This window comes from Carassius auratus, unplaced genomic scaffold, assembly GCF_003368295.1.
Source record: "Carassius auratus strain Wakin unplaced genomic scaffold, ASM336829v1 scaf_tig00216302, whole genome shotgun sequence".
Taxonomy (NCBI): Eukaryota; Metazoa; Chordata; class Actinopteri; order Cypriniformes; family Cyprinidae; genus Carassius; species Carassius auratus.
This window is the reverse complement of record NW_020528499.1, coordinates 103,384-113,756: the sequence shown is the minus strand read 5'-3', so window position 1 is coordinate 113,756 and position 10,373 is coordinate 103,384. Positions and strand designations below refer to the sequence as shown.

The following is a 10,373-nucleotide window of genomic DNA, read 5'->3' as shown; positions in this document are numbered from 1 at the left end:
ATGCATCATGTGTTGACTGCTCAACATCACACACTGCAACACACTGAAACAGGTCCACCCAAAGAGCACAACATGTGTGCAGATCAAAACTGCACACTTTTCAACACAACATTTAAAAGTATATACAATGTGGGGAACAGGACAGGCAGAGATTAGAAACGGAGACCAAGGGCCATAATGGTCAGCTGTGGTGGACCAGAGAAAAATGAGGATAACCAGTAGTGAGGCATCTGAGGTACCAAAAAAGAAAGACCCAACAAACTGGGTAGAAAGAAAACATAACACAAGGTCTTCTGGAAATGAGGCTACTAGGTACAGTCAAAAATGGAGCCTGGCTAGAGAGTGTTTCGAGCAAACAACAGGGCTTACAGTGGAGACTACAGGCCTGATTGTGCATGATCAAGAAAAATTGGCTTGGTGCCAGTCTCGATGAAATTATTGACACAGATACTGTTATTGAGATCAAGTGTCCCACACCAAAAAAGCTTGTAGCACATGGTGGCAGTCTTCAAAAAATGATAGATTCGAACAAATACGATGTTAGATTGATTGATGGAAAGTACATTCTGAGGGAAACAGCATCTAGGTTAGGGTACTACTATCAGGTCCAGATGGCAATGCCCTGTGCAAAAAAAAAAAAAAAGAATTGTAAATTTATGGGGTGGACCACAAATGAACATGTGATTATAGATGTACCCTACAATGAAGAGTGGACAATGAACAAAATCTGCCACCTGAAGAGGGTGTACTTTCAGCCATTCTGCTACCAGCAATAGCAACAAGAATTGCACACAGGGTCATGACAATTTGTGGGCTCAAGTAGCTATTACACTTTAATGTGCTTTCCCCGTGACAACTAGCGGTAATACACAGATCAAGAGTTCGACATTTGTTCACTGTTTACAACTGTACATTTTAACTATCTGCATTGCATTTTTATGTCAACTTAATGCACGTTCGACATTTGTTTACAGTCTAAACCTGTACATTTTGACTGTTTGCAATTGCTGTCTGAAACTGTTTGGTTGCTTTGTTAGATTTTCTGTTTAAATACAATTCATATTTACATAAATGTACATTAATAAATACATTAATATTTGGTATACTGTGACCTTCTTTAGCCTAAGGACATATTCTATACAATATTAACCATATCACACTCACACTTTCCCATGACAACTCAGCACATGACAGACAGATAGACAGACACACACACAGACAGACACACACACACACAGACACACACACACACACACTCACAGACAGACAGACAGACACACACAGAGACACAAACACACAGACAGACACACACACACCCCATTTAAGGTGTTTCTTATTCATTCAGTAATGTTACGGATTAACTGAGGTTGCAAATTACATAAACCCTGCACAAATACTTACAATCTCATCAAACACTTTGCAACCTACCAGACATAACATTACACAAAATCTTAAAACCCTTCAGTGTGAATTCTGACATTAGCTAGGCGACATGTGGATGTCCCCCTCACGTTCAGACAGCTCCTTACGTCCACGTGTGAATGCAGGAAGAGCTAGACTCACTCTTGGAGGCAAAATATCCGTGATGATGAATCTGCTAAAATCTTATCACCTGAAGCAAAACCACTGTTCTTTGTGATGAAATTATTACTGGCCCTTCCACCAAAAAGCTTTGATACAAACATAGCCATTGGGGGCTATACAGTATAGCAGTTAGTATGTGTTATGATGTTTGTAATTGCTGTACGTTTGTGATTTTTTTCTTAAGTTCTTTGGCCTTTGTACAAAGACCTCTGTACAGTCAATGATGCATGTGGCTTTAGGATAGTTTTTGTGGAATGTCTTGGGCCTGATTCTGTTCAGTGTATCCCTGGGCAACCAAGCAATCACCTTTTCCCTCATGAATCTTGCAAGTATTGGTCTCCAAAATGTAAATATTTCAAATGCTGTGCTTCTACTCACCCCAAATCGTTTACCCAAGTCAGTAACCAATAGCCCCAAATGGTGTCTCATTAAAACAAGCAAAAATTGTTCATGAAGGGTCAATTTGGTATTCAGTCGTTGTGAGAAAAAAGTCGATAAGACTTGCAAAAGTTGCCAGAAACTGTCAGCACATAAACCTGTATAAAATTTAAAGTCTTTGTTATTTAAATTATGTGCTGATACTGACGGTGTTGGATCTGTTTGAGTCCCACAGTCCTTCATCGGCTTGTTACCGCAGTTGAAACTGTAGTTATGCTCTATGTGATCTGGCCACTGGGTTCCGACATCACACGTCTCCAGAGGCATATTCTCAAAATTCCCAACATCCACAGGTTTCCATATCTTCAGGATCAGTAGTTGAGTTCTGGTGTAATGGCTGAGGACATCTTTTGGGGGGAGGTCTAGCTGGTGTTACCTAAAGGGAAAAAAGAGAGGTGCATTAGTTAAACATGACAATCAAGCGTATTTAAATAAATGAATTGTGATGCAATAATATGGCTATCCATTGAGACCTATTTACATGACATTCATAACCCATGAACAACACAGGATTGGGGTTTTCTCTTGTAGGTTGTCCGTACGGAAAATGTATCCCACACACCTTAGAGTGATAATGAAGATGAATACATAATGAGCAATGCATTGGTGGTAAAAGTACTTCTCAAACAAGTGTGAACAAGACAACACTTTAAATAGCACTCTGGAATTTTTCCTTATTTATCGTCAAACATGCACAATTGCACTTCACTTTTTAGGGGGTGTATATGTTCTTCTTTTTGTGGGGTGAGGGCCAAAACTGTTGTTTATCTTGTCCTGTCCATCTTATTTGTTTTGTCTAATCTTTTGTGATAAGTCTCCTGTTGTATCAGATCTACTATATGGCACATGTTAGGTTTCTGCAAGGACGAACATATCTATTTATAGATGACATAGTAGTTTTATTATCTTTTTATCCAAAGCAAACAACAAGGACTAACATTTAAGCAAACTTAGCTAGCACTGTTTCACTGTATGTTACACCCACTGCATGCAATCTGTGGAATTAACAGAATGAACAGTCAGAGCCAAACTTACCACAGTATTCTTGTTTGGCTTGAAGCCATCTCGGTTTATGTGTTTTATCCATTTGTGACGCACATCTTGGTCCTCCGCTCGACCAGGAACTCTGTGCAATCCGTATGGCCGTAAACATGGGCAGTCAATGTGTAACAAAGGTTTGTGGATTACACAAACGGCTTTATTCCAGGCCTGTAGTTTTGTGCTGTTGTTAGAAAAAACAATCACACAACACGCTCTTCCCGGCATCACTGGAAAGCATTTGTACCAAAAAAAAAAAAACAAACAAACTATATAGCCAACATCTGCTAGAGCCGCCTACGGGACCAACACGCTACTTCTGCCACCTCCATAGCAGCAAGGCACGCAGTAATGGCGGCGCTGCTTTACTTCCGTGTTTCGCCGGATTTGTCTATAAATCAGGGTGCGATTTGCTGGTGGGGGTTTACATGGGATTTCCCCCTTTCTGGTCAATGTATCCCTGCTTCTGCTTAATTATTTTTATCCCGGTTAATTAGTAGCCCCCAAAGTGATCAGGGCTACTACACTAATGGCGAGACAGATCACAAAACTTATCAAGGATCCGTGGTTTGATTAAAGTCAATTTTATTTTAAAATGCGCTACTTTGGCTGGCTCTTATATAGCTGCCGCACAGTCTCATCTGCCCACGACGCTATCTGATTGGTTACACCTCACGAATACAGGGCTCTCAAGTTTTGAACTGAGTTCAGAGCGAGATTTTGGCGGCGGCCACGATGGCGGCAGGCGGTTGATGAGGACAGGTGACTGATTTCATAAATGACACATATTCTTACAAATAAAATAATATTTAATTCAGCATTTGTGTGTGTGTGTGTGAGAGAGAGAGAGAGAAAATAATCAGTGTTGTTTATTGTAGGTGTTGGTAGCTGGTTTTGAGGACAGGGGTTGGTGGCTCCCATTTGAAGCACTGTGGTTCCAGGCCAGCCATGTTTACTATCATGATGGATGACAAGGTTCCATCAAATGCTAAACTGTTCCTGGTTTTGGTCTTGTTTAATCCCACCATGAAGAAAACCCTCTCAGCATAGGCATTTGAATGAGGGAGCACTTAAACCAATGCAGCTATTTTAGAAAGCCTCCCTGCTTATGTTCCTCACACCTTGATGGACACAGGAGTTCTCTTGTCTGCAGACTAAGCACCAGTAAAAAGAGCTAGTGGTTCCCTTTGTGATGAATGGCCATCAGGTTGACCACTCCTTCTTAAAGGAACACCTATAGGTGGTTGCTCTACTTAACCCTCTCTTTTTCCCTGTTTCCAGTGGGTTCTCCACTGTTTCCTCAGTCTCTTCCATGGACCCATCCTCTACTGGCACCCTAATTGCCTCCTCCACTGTCTTCTCCACAGTCTCCTCCTCTGACCTAGACACCTTTTTAGGGAGCTGATCTTAGAGCAAAGCATGAAAGAATGCTCCTTTGCCTCTTCCCTGTCATCTTTGAAATAGACGAATGCAATAATCAATATTATACATTGGATAAAATATAATGAAATAGCTTAGGCAAAACGTTTTCAAAATGGGGACCAGGAAGTTGTGCAGTAAAAATAAAAGGAAAGAAAAAGCTAAAAATAATTCAAACTACTGCCATACAAGTATTATGGATAGCCCTATTATAGAAGTCTCTTATATAAAACTGTCAGAGTAGCTCCGCATCCTTTTCAACGTTTAACGTTAACTATAAAAATAATAGTGCGCTAATAATAGGCGCAAAGCTACGGCCGACCACGTACGATGGCCCAAATTGCGTGGGGGACACTGTAACCATCAGACCAAAACATATCTTAGACTGTTTTGAAAAAATAGAAAATTCATATATTGATTAAAAAAAAAATCATATAACATTAGTTCAAACCGAGGTCATTGTCTTGTCAAGTCAATGGATTTGGACAAAACTGGGGGGGGGGTCACATCATATATGTCTGAACACATATATTCCCCAGCAATGGTGAGATGACTTACTGTACTCATAGGATGCTTACTGTCCTCTTCTGTAACCGTTACGTTACCTACTTCAGCAAGAGTCTGAATGAATTTTTTTTTTTTTTTTTTTTGATTAGCTGGTGCGTGTCAGGGCCTTCGGGGAACTCACTTGATTCCTCTACTTGTTTCGCAGTTTAAAAATTAGCGCCGCTACTTGGTGGCCATTATTATCCTCGTAATGTCTCTGCGTGAGAAATACAAGGTGTGGCGTGTGAGCGCGTGAACGAGTTTAAATGCGTTGGTCTCACGCCCAATGCTTGAGACTTGAGAGCCCTGCGAATAATAGCCTATAAACACTTAGGCCGGCGACACATTGGATGCGTGGCGTATGGAAGGCCAAAAGGGTCAAATTCACATGAATTTTAACGCGTCAACAACACGTTAAATACGTGTATTTCATGCGTAAACAACACGTATTTAACGCGTTAAATACGTGTTGTTTACGTGTTAAAAATCAGCGCGTATTTAACGTGTATTTCACGTGTTAAATACACGTGAAGTACACGCGAAGTACGCGTTAAAAATCAGTTTGAACGGGTTAATGTCATTGGCAGCTGAGGACTTGGGTCAAACCACTTCTGTGAGCTTAGGGGGGTGTACCATTCATAGACAGGCAACCACCATTTAACATGCTATAGATCAGCTTATTCATCCCTTTTATATTGTCCTTTTTTACAGCCTATAGAAATAACAGTTTTATGAAACATTAGATATTATATTAGAAATAAATTTGCCTTGTTTTTCTTCACATATGCCTTTTCTTAGTAAATAAACCTATTATTGAACATTATAGTTTTAACAGTGATCAAACTTAAGTTAGCATCAGAGATTTTACATTTATGTGGGTAAATCACTTACAGTGGAGGTAAGCAATCAATGCGGGTTTAAGACAGACCATTGTAATCAATATATGTCTTTGGAAAACAACGTGAGCTTTTATTGTGCTTACATTTACAGCTATCACCAGCAGGTGGCGCTCATTATGCAGTATTTTAGATTTTCAGTTCAGGTATGAGAACTTGATTTGGCTTTCCTGACAGCAGAAATATTCTACCACTTCCACCGTTTAAGATCCTGCTATTATATCCTCCTTTTGTATTTTTTTCCCTTTCCTTGTGTAGTCCAAAGACAATATCTAGATTGCTGTTTTATGAAAAAATACCTTTATCAAGAATCAAGGGAAGATTACCCCTTTTTATGCAAATTAGTTGGCATTCACCACACCTCAAGTTTTCTTACATTAAACAGTAACGTTTGAGGGGATGGAAAAGTGTATAGATGTGGTTCTTGATTAATGCAATTGCAATGAATATCTTTATTTGGTAAACAATATAACCTTGTTTTTTTATTTTTTTATTTATCGGTACAGGAAGCATTCCACCAAGATGCTACACAAGGATCTTAAAAACATTAAAGCTCAGTGACCTTAATGCACACTGAACTAAACTGAACATTACAGTGACACCATAAACAAAACAAAACAAAAAAACTTTTCAAATTACACAGGGCTGTTCAATGATTAATCGTGTCCAAATTAAAAAGTCTGTGTTGACATAATATGCTTGTGTTGTGTGTGTAGATATATATATATATATATATATAGAGAGAGAGAGAGAGAGAGAGAGAGAGAGAGAGAGAGATAGAACACACACATATAATCAACAAATAATAGTTGAACATCCTTATTACAATAGAAACAATCGACAAGAAGCAACTGTTGCAGAATATTAATTACGGTTTGCAGTGCATCAATAGCTAGACTACCAATAGGTCCTGCAAGAATGTCCACATCCTGCAATTGTTGCAAACCATGATTGTTCCACTGTTCCCTGAAAACCTCCAATTCCCGGTTAATCCGGGGAATGTACACATCATGGAGTGGCCACATGTGTCGCTCGTTGGTACAGTCAATGACTCCATCACTCTCAAGAAAGGAGAAAAGCTGGTGGTACACATTAGTCATACCCCGCCAAAGATCTCCCCAAAGTCTCTCGATCCTCTGGTTGTGCACACTTCTACCACGGATGGCACTTCGTCTTTCAGATCCATGATAGATATTCATAAACAAACAAACTGTATTGTTTTCTCCTCCGTGGTCTCATCTAACTCGAGATGGAACACCATACCTAGCTGTGGCTTGAACAAACTGGTCAAACACTGTGCCAGCCCTGTTGTTGTCAGAAGCTTGCAAAAATACAACCAGTCTGCTGAAGCCACAGATCCCCCCATGGATCACTATTCTCCACCTAAAGATGAAATAAAAAGCTGTTATTTGTCTTCTGTGTTATGATTAAATAAATTAATTCAGGCTTCTATGTTTACACATTGCAGGAATGTAAACTCTCAGAAACAAAAGGTACAAAAACGGTCACTGTGTTGGTACCCGTTCAAAAGATATGCTTTTGTTCCTATTAGATTCTAATATGTATCTTTAAGGTACCAAAATGAACTCTTTAGGTACAAACATGTTGTGACGGTGGGTGAAAGGACAGTCTGGAAACAAGTGCGAGTTAATGAATTCAATGAGATATAGTTGATAGACAATGACACACGATGACGATGAAGACAGCTACACTCCAGAGAGATGGTAAGGCGGTGAGTAATCCAGACTGTTGTGGAAGACAGGTGAAGAATCCGGATGTTGACGGCGTGAGGCAGCAGGAGAGAGTGGCACAGGAACTGCGGGGAACAGAGCCGAAGGTAAGTGTCCGTGGCTGAGTGATCGTGCGGAGAGTGGATGAGGTTCTGGGGAAACACAGACATCCAAAACGCAAACTACACAGAAGCCAGACGGGGGTAAACACAACGACATGAAACAACGATCTCACAAACACTAGACGTGAGACAAACCATTATATAGAGGATGAGTAATGAGTGGCAGCTGATGCTGATGCAATTAACGGAAACGCCCACAACTAATCAGTGCAGACGCAGAACACACAGAATTCACCACAAAGTGTAAACAACCCGAGATCACGGTTTACCAACCGTGACACATGTACCTTTTAAAAAGGTACTGCCCCGGTGACAGCTTTTGTACCTTTATTTCTGAGTGTCTAGGGTCACAGTAAAATAGTATTTTCTGTATAATGTAATGTCACTGAATCAATATTATTAATAATACTAAAACGACAGAAACATCTCAATTACAAGTGCCATAACAGGAGGACAAATGTGAGTGATATATGTGCACTGTAGAACCCTGGAAATGATGCATGTAAGTTATGTAACTCATGTATCATCCACATCTACCTGATCAGCTTGTGGTTCCCATATATGTGCCACAGAGAGAAAAGTTAGGTAGGTTCTCCGGTGTAGTTGATGAGATAGTGCTCTGTGTGCAGCTCCGGCTGGGTTCACTCGGATCAAACTCTCCCTCACTCTCCTCCGCTGAACTCGTACACCCATAGTAGCCATTCTGGCCCGAACAGCATTAGATCCTATTTGTTCTCTCCAACCAACTGACGAACGACTTCGGCCTCCGAAAGGTGTGCATACCTCATGCTTTCAGATAAGTGGAACCGCCTAGAAGATAACTTCATTTCACTGAACATGACCATGATACAAAAACAACTTCTGATAACAACAGCAGCAAAACAAAAATTGCAGCATCAGTGATAACTACACCTTGAAAAGAAAAGGTTTGACATTATAAAATAATAATAATAAAACAGTTGTACACTTCTGTTGTGGTGTGATTTCTAAAACCACAGCGAATACACTTATTTTACGTAACAGTAAAATGTTATCTTCAAGACACCATTTTAATCTTATTATCTCCTCTGAAGTAGACTAAGTCTCACTGCTGATTTTGAATGCAAACAATATGGCCATTGGTTTTGCTTGTACATGTGTCATAAGTGATTTAAAAATAATAATTTGTCAACAGTACATATTGCATTTATCATGATAAATTAGCTTCTGCAGTGTTCAGAAGAAGTTAATTTACTGCTGGCAAACTAATAACATACACAGACAAACATGACTGAGCAGAAGTCAGTAAAAAAGTAAGGACACTTGTTCTATTACGTGGCTACAAATTCATCAGACAGGCTATGTCATAGCGAGTGAGATGTCCTTTCTCTGTTCTCCTTGGAGAACACATTTACCAAAAAACATTCATTTGAAGACCTAGAGATACCCAATGCACCTTAAAATGAGCAGTATCTGCCTATTTCTCTAAACATAAAAAAACTATTTAAAAAAATTGCAATGAAGAAAAAAAAAGTTATGGTGTGAGTATGGAACTGTTGTTCTTTCTACCTCAGTCTCCGTTTGACTGTACTGACTGATACTTCCAAGACTTCAGCCATTTGGGAAGCTGCAAATCCATATGAGAGTAGGAATCTCAGTTGTTCTTTGGTGACATGGTAGCTGGATCGCCCAAAATCACTTGCCTGGACCAGTGGGGCTTGATATCCAAAGGTACCTAATGTCAGCAAAACACATTTCAGCCAATATCCAAAGATCTGAATTAAGCTCTATACCTGCATCTGAGATTTCCGCATACTGTTACAGAATGAACTAATTTAGACTAACTAACTGTTAAAACATTACATTCTATATAGTATGTGTTTGTGCAGTATGAATACATTTCAGATGCATTACATTCGCCATGTTTTCTTTTGTCATGTGAACTGTATGCTCCTTGACCAATGACTAATTACCAACAACTGACATAAAAAGGTACTTATTTAATACAACAATTTAATAACTTGATCCTATATAATTTACACTTGAAAAGTCCCAACATGTTTCCGTTATTTTTCATTTATTAACTTGTTTGAATTTGGGGCCTGTTCAGCTCCAGTGGCCCATGGGATAGAATAGTGTCCATCCAATCCATACTGATAATTCTTAGTGGAAGCAGTGGACCATTCGGGTATTTCTCACCTATTGTAATGCTGAGGTTTCGACATACTGTTCAAGACACATATTTTCCCTACTATATTGTATAGAAGTATGCGATTTTGGACACAGCTCATGTCTTTTTAAGGCTAATTTACTCCACAAGTCACAACACCAAAAACTTAAACAACTGTGAAACAAACATGTTGAAAGTCCACCTTGTCTTACTGGATTAAGAAAAATCTCTTTTAAAAAAAAACTTATATAAAAATAATTTATAAAACATAATGAAACGTGAAACTATTTTAATAAAGTGTTTGCTATGGAAAATTGACTGAACCAGAGACAATTTATAAGATACATGCCACTTCCTCAATCCTCAATCCAACAATATAAGGAAAACCCGTAACAGCAAAGATGGCGGTTGTATGCACATGTCCCGCCCCTCCCGCTGCAAAAGCCAATCA

At 39.4% G+C, this 10,373-nt stretch overlaps 1 long non-coding RNA gene across 1 annotated transcript; it reads right to left on the bottom strand.

Annotated features, from left to right (window-relative positions):
- Window positions 1-6,702: 6,702 nt before the first annotated feature.
- LOC113097479 (uncharacterized) lies at window positions 6,703-9,682 on the bottom strand. The gene is made up of 3 exons (XR_003288880.1): window positions 9,322-9,682; window positions 8,311-8,583; window positions 6,703-7,304 (listed from the first exon to the last, which is right to left on the bottom strand). It is a non-coding gene; the product is annotated as an uncharacterized LOC113097479 (long non-coding RNA).
- Between the last annotated feature and the right edge of the window lie 691 nt (window positions 9,683-10,373).